Below are 16,084 nucleotides of genomic sequence, written 5' to 3'. Positions count from 1 at the left end.
ATTTGGTCATTTGTGTCTTATGTCAATTGTTTTCCTGCTAAATAATAAATTAACGAAACAACTTAACTGCAATTCCTGCAAACTGAGTACTCTGTAGATGAATCTCATGAGTGTGGGTGACCGTGATATAAACGAGCCCAATAAGTCGATCACGTGAACGGAAACTGCAGAAAACAATCCTGTAAGCTCAGAATTGAATTTTATTGAAACGGAGTGGAGGTAGAATTGACAAGCAGTACAGTTGGACAAAATGAGAATGGGACGGGATTTCAAAGTTTTACGTATTTTCATAAGACAATGACTTCGGTCGGTAATCATTTTTCTTTTTTTTTCATTTTTTGAGGGGGGGGGAATGAAAATTGGAAGAATCAATGATGACGTCTTCTCAGAACTCTTACAAAAGAAATTTAGCCGTCATCGTGGTCATGTTTATTATCATGTTTTGGTCAAATTTGTTTCATCTATTATCCCTTCCATTATAAAGTCATTGCTATTTAAATCACACCTCTACGACGATAGTGGTGAAATTACATAATATAATCGTGGGGAACGAAAGAATAAACGCCTTAAGGTTAAACGGAAGCACAAAAAAAAAAACCCAAACAAACAACAAGTTCGTTGTACAATCGGCGATTGTATGTATATGCTTATGGTTAGCACGATTGTCTTTTATTTTTTGGCTAGTTTCAAGGATAAAGGAACAGGGAGCAAAGGTCGGATGACACTCTTCTCTTAATAAGCTTATTCTTCATCTTCTTTCCCGAACACTGTCCTGCAATCTGTTATAGCGTATATTTCAGGGCATGTATAGAGAGTGTTGATGATTAATTTGGAGCCCGTTTGAGAATGCTGGCCGATATACATTAATCTCTGCTGGATGCTTCGTGTGTCTACTTTCCAAGAATTCCTCATGAAAACAGTTCTGATCATCTTCTCTTGACAATTAAGGATAGTACATGCGTCAAACGACAGATCGGCATAGAACGGCAAACTCTCAAAAGGTATGATCTTTTCCTGAGATTATAGAATGATTGATGATTTTTATTACTCTCATTTTTTGTTTAGCCCTGTGCGTAATATATTACACGCCCTTTTGATTGTTGTGACCGATGTATACATGTGGACTCAAGAAGGGAATAACCCGTCATTGTATCTGTAGGCATACTATTATCTAATGTTTTCTTGTAAATAGGTAATTACAGCTTATACATGTTGGGATGTTATCGCGTATCATGTGTACCTAAATAGAATTGATTCGATGGTGGTGGGGGGGGGGGGGGAGGATCGGCGTACTTATACTTGCATAACCATAGTAATCAAGATCAAGGTCGCTTGAGGGTTGCTGCTTCTTACTTCCATCGCGATCGTCTACTTCGTTCACTCGTAGATATGTATTCTAATCTTTGTCTGTGTCTCCAGTTTTGATATTTTCATACAGTGATAGTCGTTCTTCACGTTTCCTTTTAAATTATCAGCAGTACATGTGTCATTCTGATATACAAAATGATGCACAGGACAGAGTGGGTCGGTGAGAATTCATGCGCGAGATTAACTTTGGAACTGTTTAAGCCCATGCGCGCAGCGAGTGGGTTTTAGATTGTTTCCAAAGTTGAACGATAGCATGCAATTCTCACTGATCACGAAGTAAGCCTGTGGATCATTCGTTTTATAAAATGGGCCCGTAAATTCATGAAATTCAACTTTTTATCTCCAGTTATGCTTCCGGTATACACCTATACACAATAGGCTTGAGCCATGCGTTTGAATTTTACGGAACGCATGGCTCAGTGTGGATCAGTAAAATCAATGCATGATTATAATTGACCAATCAGATTGCAGTGATTCTTAGACAATTTTATGATTGCTATATAAATAGAAGATGATTTTTATATGATCGATTGTAGGTCACACGAGCAGCATTTCGTTAAAAAAATGGTCATGACTTGAGTGTGTGTGTGTGTTTTGTCTTTTTTTAAAAGCAGGCGTTTTTGCCAAAGGCTCCCTGCGTAGAACCCCACGAAGGTACTCGGAATCAACTGATTATGATATCAACAATCACTCATTATTTATACACAGTCATTATTTACATGGTTTCTGGCACCTTATGAGAAGTTATTTCCAAGACACAGTTGTTGGTTGTCATGGTGTTATCTCACCCATATCATTATAATATGGCAACTATACATCTCATGACACAATACATGTAACACAATATATTATTCAGGTGCATTGTTCTGTAGAATACTGTATACTGAGCATGATGTTAACAATCTTGATTAAAAAAAAATGATAATAGATTGATCACGATGAACAGCACAATACGTATATTAGTCGGCCCTGTAGCATATTGGGTTACAGAAGTTAATACCAATGGTTACAAAATAAATGTCACTATGTTTCAGTTAGATTTCACCACTGATCTTCAAAAACCCGGCTCATGTGTATAGATAACTGCTTTTTGACAAAGAAACCAACTATCAAACAAAGAATACTAAAAAAAAAAGGGGGGGGGGGTCTCCTTCTTATCTTTATTATTGAACAGGAAAGTAACAATTTTTGTTTGGCTAATTAATTTCCATGCAAGAATCAATGCTGTTCTTTTGTTTCTTCTGAATTCACTACTCTATAGGCACCTATATAATACATCATGAAACTTGATCACAATGCAGTCATTTGGCTAATAGCGCACTGTATTATACAGAAATGTACATGGCCCCAATGGAAAGAGTTATCATCGATTATTAATCTAATGGTATACTTTTTTCAAAAACAATTCAGGAACGTATCGCGAAAGAAAAAAAATGAAGCGTCAAAAACAGCATAATGGGCTGTCTTCTTTGTAGTAACTTGGTAGGCGTTCCCGTAACCTCCGATATAGGATTACTTTAATTCCTGTTTGACCTTTTATTTTGTGGACGCTGTGATATCTTGTTCAAGTTTCTTGTTCGGACGCCTTGTGGGCCTGGACCTAAAATGGGCGGGAAATTCAATATACATAGGCCTATACATGTAAACACTTTGATATCCTATCTATTAAAAAAAAATGGAAATGTAACAAGTTTAAAATTGTACGCCCGACTTGGCTTTAAAAGGTTAAAGGGAAACTTCGTCCTAAGACTAGATTATTATATAAGACATATAAGACTAGATTGATAAAAAGAAGTGATTTAAGTCAACCCGGCAGATTTAAGTCAGGTCGACAGAAGATAAAAAATTGCTAAATTTTAGCCAAAAATAAGGTTACGGAGTTTCAGAGGTTCACAGTTTGACAAGAAACAGTGCAATGAAAAAAAAAATCCAAAGAGATAACCGCATTGTAAGTTTCTCATTGATTGTTGAAATACACCAAAAAATTTTAACAGATTTCCTTTTCTTCGGAATACATCGTACATCCAAAGCAAAATATGCCCTTTGAAAAAAAAATTTGAATTGTAATGACACACCAATGAACGGAACGGTTGAGAAAACTGAAAAAGTGGTTTTTATAATGAAATAATAATGATACTGAAAATAATAATAATGATAATAATAACAATGATAATGATAATAACAATATTATTAACCTTATTATTATCTTTATTATTATTATTATTATTATTATTATTATCATTATCATTATCATTATTATTATAATTACAGGTATTATCGATGTCATTACAATATGTTTAATTTGCATGTGTGGATTTTACCTGAATGTGCCATGGGCCCAAGTTGCAATTAATGTTGATCTGTAGGCCTATGAGAACATGAGAGAACAAAGTTACATATTTTGTTTGTCTTCAATGTTTTATTTTTTTTTTAAACCAAACGATCATTGGTGATTTGTATGATATTGCAGCTAGTAATAATCTTTACATTTCCCGTTGGTCACGTGTTCGTGACGTTGACGTCACGTGCGTTGTATTAGATCGTACTTATCAAATTCTACATTGTTCTGACATGCTATGAGTATCTCTGATATTATTAGGGCCTACCGATATTACATCATTTTTCAACATGAACAAATCTAATTAGATACTTACAATGTACATTACACTGTAAAAACATCGGTGTTAGATTTAACACCACGGGTGTTAAATCTAACACCGATCAAACTTCAATAAAGGACCACACCCACAGGTGTTAAAAATGCACTGTGGTGGTGTTGAAAAGTGTTCACCTGACACTTCGTGGTGTTAATTTGACACTGTATCTGGTGTTATTTTGACACTGTACTGGTGTTAATTCAAAAATGACACCACATGGTGTTGATTTGATATTTGTTGGTGTTAATATTAATGGTTTAACACCCGTCCAGCTTCAATAAGAGACCACACCAGCTGGTGTTACTTTGGTGTAAATTTATTTTCACATTTTTTCAAAAATCTAGTATTTTTATGTAAAATTCTTGATCGTCTTGTTTAAATTAAAAATCAACAAGAAGTGCAGTTACTAAGAAACTCTTCAAAAAACAGTTTAAAATTTGAAAATGACACCCGGAGGTGTTGATTTAACACCATAAATGAGCACCGAAAATTTAACACCAGCTCGGTGTTCACTATTTAACACCGGACTTTTTGCAGTGTATGAACACTGACATTATGATCTAAGTAAATTCCACGGTGCTTGTGTGATGTTTGCGTTTAAAAAAATAGTTTTAATTCACATCCGTTATCTCTCAAAGAGAGTGAATCTCTTGGAAAGAAAGGAAGGTCTACCGAGATACTTGAAGTATTGTTCTGACATGCCATGAGTATCTCTGATATTATTAGGGCCTACCGATATTACATCATTTTTCAACATGAACAAATCTAATTAGATACTTGCAATGTACATTATGAACACTGACATTATGATCTAAGTAAATTCCACGGTGCTTGTGTGATGTTTGCGTTTAAAAAAATAGTTTTAATTCACATCCGTTATCTCTCAAAGAGAGTGAATCTCTCGGAAAGAAAGAAAGGTCTACCGAGATACTTGAAGTATTGTTCTGACATGCTATGAGTATCTCTGATATTATTAGGGCCTACCGATATTACATCATTTTTCAACATGAACAAATCTAATTAGATACTTACAATGTACATTATGAACACTGACATTATGATCTAAGTAAATTCCACGGTGCTTGTGTGATGTTTGCGTTTAAAAAAATAGTTTTAATTCACATCCGTTATCTCTCAAAGAGAGTGAATCTCTTGGAAAGAAAGGAAGGTCTACCGAGATACTTGAAGTATTCAGCTATACGCAGCTCATGGATTTTACAATAATAATGATAATGATAGTAATTGTAATAGTGATGATAATAATAAAAATTATTATTATTATTATTATCATTATTATAATCATTCTTAATATTGTTATCATTAATAATAACAGTACTAGTGGTGATAATAATAATAATAATAATAATAACAATTCACATTTTTACCGCGCTTACTACAAAGTTTCTAAGCGCCGTACATTTTGAAACATATCTACAAACTGTAAAATAATTTACGTTACTCAATATACTTTAACAATAATCAAATGCTAGAATTAGCCTGCTTAATTACACCAAAAGAAGAAGAAACATAACATATAAAACATAAGATCATACTTATTTCAACTTACATTGATTTCATTAATAAAAATGTGTCTTCAGCCTTTTACATTTAAAACATTCTGCTTCAAGTATGAAAATTTATACTATATTTTGTTCTACATCCAAGGAATTATCGAGACTAAAGTCTGTCAAGTGTTAGGAACGAACTCTAATCAGCAAAATCAGACAGAAAACAGCTATCAGTTCTCTTTTTAATTTAAACTTTTATGAGGTACTGTTTCAAAACGGTAACGAATACGCCGCGAACATTATCAAAATGATACTTTCACTTCTCTCAAGCATTGGAAAAAGAACTAAAAACAAAAATTGTTACATGAGATGAGAGGGCGGGAAAATACAGCTATTTGGCGCGTTCTTAGCTTCCTGTCTCCCCCGCCTTGTGTTCGCCACGTGTCGAGAGGGTACAAAAACATCCCCTCCCCCTAAGATCGCTAATCTTTTCGTGGTTTCTTGCTCCTTTTTTTAATCGCGTCAAAATCCAATACGGGCGATCATTTGGCTTCCTGGCCATCAACTAAATGCGTCATGAAAACACACAAAGAGAATTCATTATTTCCACTATAAACCGTGAATCGCGCATGGAAATATGTGCGTCGTATCACATAGCATTTCCAAGTATCAGATGTAGACACGTTAATCTGAATCACACAATTATGAGTCGGTCAAATACCAACACATGGATAGCTCTAAAACTAGGAATAACGGTTCAACAGCAACAGCAGCAGCAACAGCAACAGCAGCAGCAACAACAACAAAAACAAATAATTGAAAAAATGAACGTCTCTTTCACCTTTGTATAAAACATCAGATTTTCACTGAGAGCATTGAATAAGTTGTTGATATTATTATGAGATTTCAGGAGACCTAGAGGTTTATGTAGCTGGAATCGAGCCAAAGAAGTAATAATAGAAGTTAAATACCTGAATAATGGAAGAGTGACTTGACATCTTTTGAAGTATGTTTACGGGAATCTTTGATTGAATGAGACACTTGAGTATTAACAATGCATATTGTGTGTGTGTGTGTGTGTGTGTGTGTGTGTGTGTGTGTGTGTATGTGTTTGTGTGCTTATGTATTTGTGTGCTATGAGTGTCTGTGTGTGTGTGTTTGTGTGTGTGTGTGCGTCTTTGTGTGCGCATTTTTGTGTGTACTGCAGGGTGTTAGGGATCATGTCTACCTTAGATATGATGGGTTCGACTTTTTTTTCTTATAAGATTATCCCCAACCCCCAACCCCCCCCCCAAAAAAAAAAAAAAGAAAAAAAAGAAAAAAAGAAAAATCATATTAAAAAAAACAAACAAACAAGCAAAGAAAAGATGGAATAAAAAAAGAACAAGACAGAACAAGAAGCCTGAACTGGGGTTCGGTTTGTGACTATCCAGGATGGTCAGTGTGGGCGAGGAAAGAAGACGACGGCAGAAAAAAGGGGGAAAACATTAAGACGTCATTGTCCTCGACTGAAGACACTTGATGTTCGCGTCATCGATTGGCCTGCCCGGCTTGCGGCGTGACGGCAGTCAGCGCCCTGACCTCACGCCTTACTCACGCTCATTGTTGTAATCAGTCTTAATAAAGCTCTAGATCACTCGCACCCAGATCAATCGCTCGATAAGGACCTCCGTCTGTTATGTCTCCCGAGGCTCTGTGATTATCATGCTCGGAGTAACTTCAGCAGTGTTTCGATAAAATTACAACGTTGAATTTACGAAGTTAAGACATTGGATCTTTGTACTTGCACTCTTGTGTGCATGTGTGTGTGTGTGCATCTTAAGTGTCTGTGGATGTTAACAAAATATGGGGCTTAAGAATCACTGCAGCCCCGGATACGAGAATGTCACGGGGAATGGAGGAGTCTATAATCTCGGGAATGCCATCAACTTGAACGCATTGCTCGGGACACATGCCACCAGACTGAAGGAAGCTAATACCGGGCTTGTCCGGAGTGGTGGCGACGGCAGCCCGGGTAGCACTGCAGGTGATGAAGGGGAATATCTGGACAATCGCGGGAACGGTTTCGGGAATGACAGGGATTCCGTCAGGGACAGTGCGGCTCTCGGGACTGCCTCTTACGAGCTGCCTGATTTCGTAAATGGTGATTCTTTGTCCATTGGGCAGTCCGCGGACGGTAGTGCAAAAGCTCCAGTGGGTTAGTATCACATATTCCAATATGAAAGTATTCATAAAACAGTCCTCATATCTCACCCCCCTCTTTATGATAGGGATGAATCCGACTTCAGAGGATTGTAACTATGGTGGCCAGAACTTGGGGGGGGGGGGGCTTCCAAATAAGAACAAAAGCACTTTCAATGGGTTATGCAATGGCCCATGATCGTTGCTATGTCAGTAGATCTATATAAATCATCGTTAAGCATATAGCTAGTCATAGTTGAAGCCCCTAGTTAGACAGAAATTACCATAGAAAACAGCACCCAAACTGAATTTGTCTATATTCTATCATTGATTTGACGATGTTTCTGATAAGACACGCTTCAACTGACGACAACAAAAACAAAAATGGCTGTAGTTAAGAATGTCGAGATGACTGTGGTACTATTATGTCCACTTTGTTCCCATGTCTGATGGCGATTAACGAAAATGTCATCTTCCTTGGACACACAATTTGCAAACCTACGAAGGACTTTTATCATCTTCCGTGTGTAAGCAGGGACCTTCTCTACTGGGTTTTCGAGCAGTATTTAACCCCTTGCACACCGAAACGTACTATCCATATAGATCTAAACCGTATACAGTGTCGCAACAAAAACTCCGCCAGGAATACCGAATATTGTAGAAAGCCGGTTTACGTTGTAGGAGAGGGGGAAAAAAAGAGCAAATTCGCTATGATAGCTCTATCATGTGCAAGCCATGCAGAGTTTTCGTATCTACATGTTTTTACTGATTTTCATGATTCTTACCTGCAGACAACAATCACAGTATATGAATAAAAAGGTAGTAAATTAATATACAGTTTAAAAAAATCGATTAAAAGAAATCTGATGTTTCAGATAAAATACCCTGGTCCCAGCCATGCAAGGTTAACTTCCAACCTCCTGTGCAAAGTGAAAGTTGCCCTTGGTTTAAAATCAAATTCAACGACATCATGACGTATTATCAGACGATGACTATACAATGATATGATAGGTCTATAGTCATTATACTTTGATGAGGGAGAATGTCTATCTTTGATAAAAACTATTTAAGGGAGAAAGTATCACCTATCACTGTTCACGTTTAGTTTGTTTCGTCGGAATGTCTGTTGTTTGCTTGCTTCCTTGTTTGTTTGTTTGTTTTTGCGTTTTTGTTTTGTTTGCTTGTCTGTTTTAATCCGTCCCATCCAATAGCCGCAACTGCAGCTTAGCGCTCTCATCCGGCCCTCCGCGGCTGTTCTTACCCTGCAATATATAACTGCTATAGTAATCTGTTTCCATGGAAACAAAAATTCCAGGGTATGAATAGGAAACGCATGACGCTCTTAAAACTGCTGGATTCACAAAAACTTAAGATCGCCGATATAGATAAGAACTGCGAACAAAGCTGTTAAGAATAGGAAGGATTAGAGGCATAGGAAGTTATCTCTTAATTAGGCCTACGTTGACTGCAAGGAATAAGGCCGCAGACAATGAAGGATTAGAATATCGATGGTGATCAGCAACTCGGCTGCTTCAGCGCACGTCGAGATTCTCAACATGGATAACTCTAACATCCTGATATGGATTATAAGTCTCCGTCGTGACGGTTTCATGGGGGAGGAGACGATGACCTGCTCGCCCGACGCTCGCGCCCCACAGAAGCTCGTGTCAAATCTTAATTGTCCAGAACCTTCTCCACGTTTACTATATGCCGGAAGAAACAAAACACAATTCTTGGAGGTATTTCTTTTTTCCTTTTTTGGGGGGTGGGGGTTGATGGAGGTTATTGAAATCTTGGAATCGGTTTGGGTAACTTCCACTCGGCTTAAGATTTAAAGAGGTTTGATTTGGAACGTAGAAGAAGGGTATGACCACGAATCAATGAATGTTAATACGATGTAGACTTTGCCACATTATTGTAACTCTCTTCAAACCACAACGAGCATGCCCATCTTGCATGGTCTCTTCCAGATTCTTCCATTATGACGTCATGCCATTTGGCACACTACTTGAAATCAAGCAAGATATCATGCACCTAATTGGTGTTATACGATTGCTTGTAAATGCAAAAGAGAGGAGACATTAACGGTGTGAGGTGCACACACTGCAAATATTTTTCAAACTAAAGACCCTTTATCCTTTATACGACCAGCTGACTATTCGACTGTTAATGTATAGGTATTGTAAACATCATTCATTAAGATTACAAAAGAATTACAAAGAATTAACAAAAATAATAATCATATTTGATGTGTGCCGTATTCTTCGTTAGTCCTTTCGGGGATAAAAAACAAGTTATTTATTGAAATTCTCAACTTTTTGCCATGTATCAACATAGTCAACATCAGAACTAATCTACCTCAATTCACTAAGTTCATTTGCGATCCTGCATGACTTCAGGTATGAAACTATATTTGTTCCAAGAGAGAGAGAGAAGAAAAAAAGAATTGTTACATGGATTCAAGGGGACGACACAATTAAGAACTATGCAGCGGATGAATTAAAAGATTTTGTATATATTAGGCATACTAACATGCACGTTAACGTAACATTTTGTAGAAGTGATTTACGAAAGGATACATTCCTTTGTACGACAGCAGGACATTATGATGATTGAATTAGACGCTGAAAGATTATTTAATCTTGATTTGTTTAATTGTATTTATTTCTATTTATCAATGTCATTATTAATTCGTTTATCTATTCCTATACTTATTAACTTATTCATTTGCAATATCAGTATTTGTTCTGCCTTTAATTCTTTTTGATAATTCATTTATTAATTAACTCAATTAATTTCCTTATTAAACAATTTATGTATCTGTCTATCTATCTATCTATCTTTCCATTTATATGCCTATCTTTACTATTGCTCTCTTTTAACTCCTGCCGGAGAAATAAATCAAAAAGATACACAGTACAAGATTCATACAAGAAATCATACTATAGCGAAACATTACTTTGGTGATCGATAACAGTATCCTTGGCAACGCTATTGGGGAGCTCATGTTCGTTGATTAATCATTTCCTGGGTAGTCCATCTTACGTGCAACGATAACACAACACAGGGTACTCTCAATTAGCAGCACCAACCACCGATGGGACAGTGTGTTAGCCCGAGGGAAATGAGTATGACCAATAACCACTATGAAACCTGCAAGCATATTTCTTCTCCTATTGTCTTTTTGCTTTTGTTTATTGTTGTTGTTGTTTTTTATCATGATTTTTGGGCAAACATGCATGATGGGTCCATGTAGGCCTATTGACCGATTCGGGTTCGTTGAGGGCAGCAGACATTTTACGGCACAGGGCGCAGCCATAGTGGGTGTATCGGTGTGTATCAGCCGACCCCCCCCCCCCCCCTGCTCTCCCCCACCCCCGGGCAACATGTTTATCACGCACTTGTAACAAAGGTTCGCGCACTAGCAAGCATTCGCGCACTCAGTACGAGACGCCCATTGGCTAAAGCAGTTTTTCATTCTGCGCGCGTGCTAATGTAGGGAGAGGGGTGGGGGAGTGTGGAGGGGGGTCGGATGATACACCCAGTATGGCTGCGCGCATGCCAAAAATACACATAGCGCGTCACAGAATCGGTCAATAGATTTCACACGCTGATGTCCCAGATATATAGTAATTTCAACAGGATATCATTATCATCAGCACTCTTTATGACTGAAAATTGGCACGAGTCTTGTCTCATTATAGCCTTGATGGGACGTTCGCCTGGCCAAGAAAACTACTGCTAAAGAAGCTTCTTTCCTCCGTATTCTATCATCAAGAATCCATTATACAAGACGAAATATATATATACGCACGTCTCTACTTTAGCTAAGAATATCATACTCGGGGTAGAAATTAATCCAGAACTGACTGAAGGTGTGATACTTTCGTTCCAGCAATCTTATCGTATATAGATTTTTGTTTTCCTGTGCATTGCATTCCAGTGCTCAGTAATCGATTTCTGAATACCATTATCCATACGGGATGTGTGAAGGTGCCTATATATCATACGTTTTGTTTCTGATACGTGACATCAGCTCTCGGTACGCTCGTATAATGTTGTCACGAAAAATGTCGTTTGAAATCTGACGATTTCAGGTCGACATTGTGAAAATAATGTCGATAAGGATATAGGGCAACCACATGAAGTACAAACAATGTTGTTGATGTGTTTCTTATCCTCATAATTTTTCATATTATATGTCTTTATGGGGACACTTGAAATCCTTGCCACAATAATAACTGAGACTAAATGTATATTTAAATATGTTTAGCAGACGACTTTGGCAAATGACAAACAAGGCATTTTTGTCGAGAGACTTAAAAAAAACAGTTATCAAATATATCAAGTGAATTACTTTCATATACATGTAAATTTTATTTTCTTTTTCTCCACGGCGTCTCCGAGTTAAAATGAGCGTAAAAGAAAGAGAAGATTCTCAATTAAGGAAGTTCAGAAAAAGTCTCACCCTGTTCGTTTGGGGCAATTCATTACAAAGCACATTGAAATAATCAATTTAGAATACACACATTGTCTCTAGCTTTATGACACATAAATGTCCATCTTTTTCCCTCCCTTTCTCTCTCCCTCTCTCTCTCTCTCTCTCCCTCTCTCTCTCTCCTCCCCCACTAAAATGTTTCAACCGGTACAAAATATCAACATATGAAAACAATGAACTACGATATGATATGTTCGAGTCAAGTAAGATATACAAAGATAAAGTAAGAGATAGAGATAAAGAGAGAAAAACAGAAACTAAGAAGAAAAAGAAAATAAGAAAGGAGAGAAGGACACCAACATATGATATGTCGGTACGCGTGTGTTTTGTATATTTGCATATAATAATTATTTGAGGGAGAGAAGACGATTTGGCTATAGGGAGACAGATATATATAACATATATATATATATATATATATATATATATATATGTTATGTATCTTACATAGAAAACAGTTTGGCAATATGCAACCAATCAATTATCACTAGTACTGTGTTACCTCTTAATTTCTTCTAGGTCAGTACATCTCCATTATCGCGGATCCACCATACCTGGTCAAGATGGAAGATAAAGTACCAGATCCTGTCGTCATCACCAACATCGCGACGTCGAAGGCGATGCCTGCGAAGACGATGACGCCGGCGAATTCGAGGAAGATGCCCATGACCTTCGACTCGTCCTTCTTCAAATCGCCCCAGGGCGTTCTCGCTTTCATAGAAACAGTAAGTCAACTGACATATTACCGTCGTTCCCAAGTATATTTACAACACAAACACACACAAACACACGTAGACACGCACATAAACACACGCAGATTTTAATTTTGCCCAACTTGATTGGTTACGTTTGCAGATTTTCACTTCAGCACTCAAATTTTCCCAATACAGAACGTTTAAATGAGAAGACCAGACGATCATTTCATAAAATCACATCATGTAGTACAGCATTCGACTGCTCCATGTATCGAATTGTGGAATTCATCGTGGTCCTTGAGCAGAGAAACTAATACTCTGAAAAACCCAAAACAAATTACACTGAACGAGGATGATGACATAGCAGGCTCACATATTATTTCAGATAATTATGTAGCAAAGTAATTCTATCACAATACCGCTTGCTTAACAAGTTTATCTGTGTAGAATTTACGCTTGCTTTCATCTTTTGTTCTGCTTCCTTGAGCCCCCACTCATGCATTCTTATGGTGAAGCTGCCATGTCATCATCCTTGTTCATTGAGATTTGTAATAAATTTTGAAAACATTCTTATTCCTCTTCCAAATCGCTATAAAGTCTGAAACTCTGTAGCCAGTATTAACCAATTTATAGTTGCTCAATTGCTAAAGTTGGAAAATTATCCGGATCTCTCCTTTAAGACTTGAAATGTTATATTGCGAAAACAACAACAACAGCAACAACAACAACAACAACAACAAAAACAAAGACAACAACAACAACACTAACAACAACAACACCAAAAGTAAAAAACAAACAAAAATGGCGATAACAATGAATGCAGGACACAACAAATCATGCCACCTTTGATGTAACAATTTCCACATCGCGGAATCGACATACAACGTACAGCAAATGCTTCTTCTGTTTCACTCTTTGAAGATGTGCCAAAGTTGCCGAACGTGCCATTCATGCAGACGTATATAATAATTATTTTCACCACATGAATTAGGATATCATTACTGATTATTTCTTGATGGAAAGCATGTTGTGTTCCTCTGTGGTCTGGCAAGGTTATGATAATAGTGACAAACGACAAAAGACAAGAGAGAGTGATTAAAACTGTCGGGAAGTATTGTCATGTTATGAGTCAAAAAATAACACGATGACTGTGACAACGTGGCAGTAGAAATTAGTATAAAAAAACGAGGCACACAGACTTTCTGCGGTAGGGGCGCAAAGTAAGGGTTGTATCATTACATTGTTACTACTACAATCCCTGGTAACAATCGAATGGCTATAAACCTATCATTAGCTTTCATAACCGACTCGTTGTTGGACTCTGGGCTATACTGCACATAGGCACATGTAGCTTCATTGTCTATTTTGCTGTACGATATTGTTTAAAAACACAAAGAGGCGTGGGAATAGGAAAAAAGATAGAGAGAGAGAAAAAAAAAACACACTATGACGCCAAGAACAGACTTCAAACGTAAACAACAGCAAAAAAAAAAAAAAAAAAAATCAATATCACTTCACACATTGCAGTGTTGAAAGTCCATGGCCATGACTTTAATATCGTATATACGAACAGTTACAAATATGTATGTGCAACATGTTCCTTCCCCTAAAAGACAGACTCCCATAAAACGCAACAATAAACAAACAAATAAACAAAGAGGAAAAAACATAAGAGATGATTTCTGTATGCTCCACAAGCTCAGAAGGGGGAAAAATACTACCGAAAGCTACAGATTGTACGTTTGCTTACAAGCCATCTAAATGATGATTAAGCCAGGTAATGATATAATGGCTTATACCATGGGATATCAGCCGCGTCAGGTGACCGTCATGTCATTTGCGTGACACTGCATGTTTCGTGCAAGAATGACGTTAAAGACCCGGTGAGCGTGGGGATACCATGGAGTTGGATATATTCGAGAATCTCCGTAGTTTATTGTGTTATACAGCTTTATCATTAAAGGCATAATTTACCATATGCAAATGAAACAAATACCCAGCATCAGTGCTTTGAAATAGTTCTAAAATGTGAGTTAGGGATAGAAACAACCACTGTAAAAATTTGAATCCGTATTATCGATGTTGATTTTTGTTCAATACATATTAATGTGAACAATAGTTATAATAAAAATATTTCCAGACTAAACCGTCTACATTTATGGTTTATTAAGAAAAATACTAATATCTCCTTATGTTTTAGGCTTTATTGCGAAAATTGTATATGGTAGGATGTTTTGTGATACAGCAGACCTACACATATGCATCAAATGTGATATCTTGAAATTTGTTAAAATCACTGCTCCCAAAGGTAAACTGGACCTTTAATCTCTGTGTAAGTGCATGTACGCACAGCCGAAGAATCTCTACTGGAGTCGACTGTCACACACAATCACTATATTGTACGTATGGTTTTCGAATGTACCCTGGTGTGCAGCGAATGAATAGGTCGACCCATGAACCCCCACCCTATACCGGGTCTTTATAAGAAATAACAGCTTTTTCAAAAGACATAATTTTTCTTACTCTCCTTGCAAGAATCAAAAAGTTTCTATTAGGCCAGCTTCACACATTCTCAAAGGGCAGAGTGAATCAATTTCTTCCTATATACAAAGTGAGAATTCTATATGTATGTACAACAAAATCAGCATAGATTTGTAACGAAGAGGTTTTGAACAAAATGATTTGATCGAGAACTTCTATATTCTTCGACTAACTTAGGTTTGAATATGAGAATGATCAGTTGAGTCATTCATACGTGAACACTTAATCATAGAAAAATGGTCAGTGTTTAAATGTGGGCTCAGGCATGCATGCATGTCACAACATATAATTTATTTTTCATTTTCACACAGTATAGTTAACCACCAACCGAATTGTCATCTCTTTCAAAATTGCCTTATGACGCTATTTACAGAGCACTTTGCAATATGCTAACTAGTTGGATGTTGACCTAGGAATGTCATTGTCTGGGGCGCTGTGGCATAGTGGATAAGACTTCCGACTCCCAATTGGAGGACCCAAGTTCAAATCCCGCCCAGCGCTTTCATCACGTCCTCGGACAAGATGTTTTTACCCACCATGTCCCTCTTGACCCAGGTGTGTTAATGGATACCTGGCAACGCTAGGGTATGATTGGCAGGGCCCTCTGGTAGAGCAGTGGAAACATTGAAGAGACTG

Source organism: Diadema antillarum, unplaced genomic scaffold, assembly GCF_040938485.1.
Source record: "Diadema antillarum isolate AM-2024a unplaced genomic scaffold, OU_Dant_1.0 scf00000022, whole genome shotgun sequence".
NCBI lineage: Eukaryota > Metazoa > Echinodermata > Echinoidea > Diadematoida > Diadematidae > Diadema > Diadema antillarum.
Note: the sequence above shows the minus strand (reverse complement) of the source record.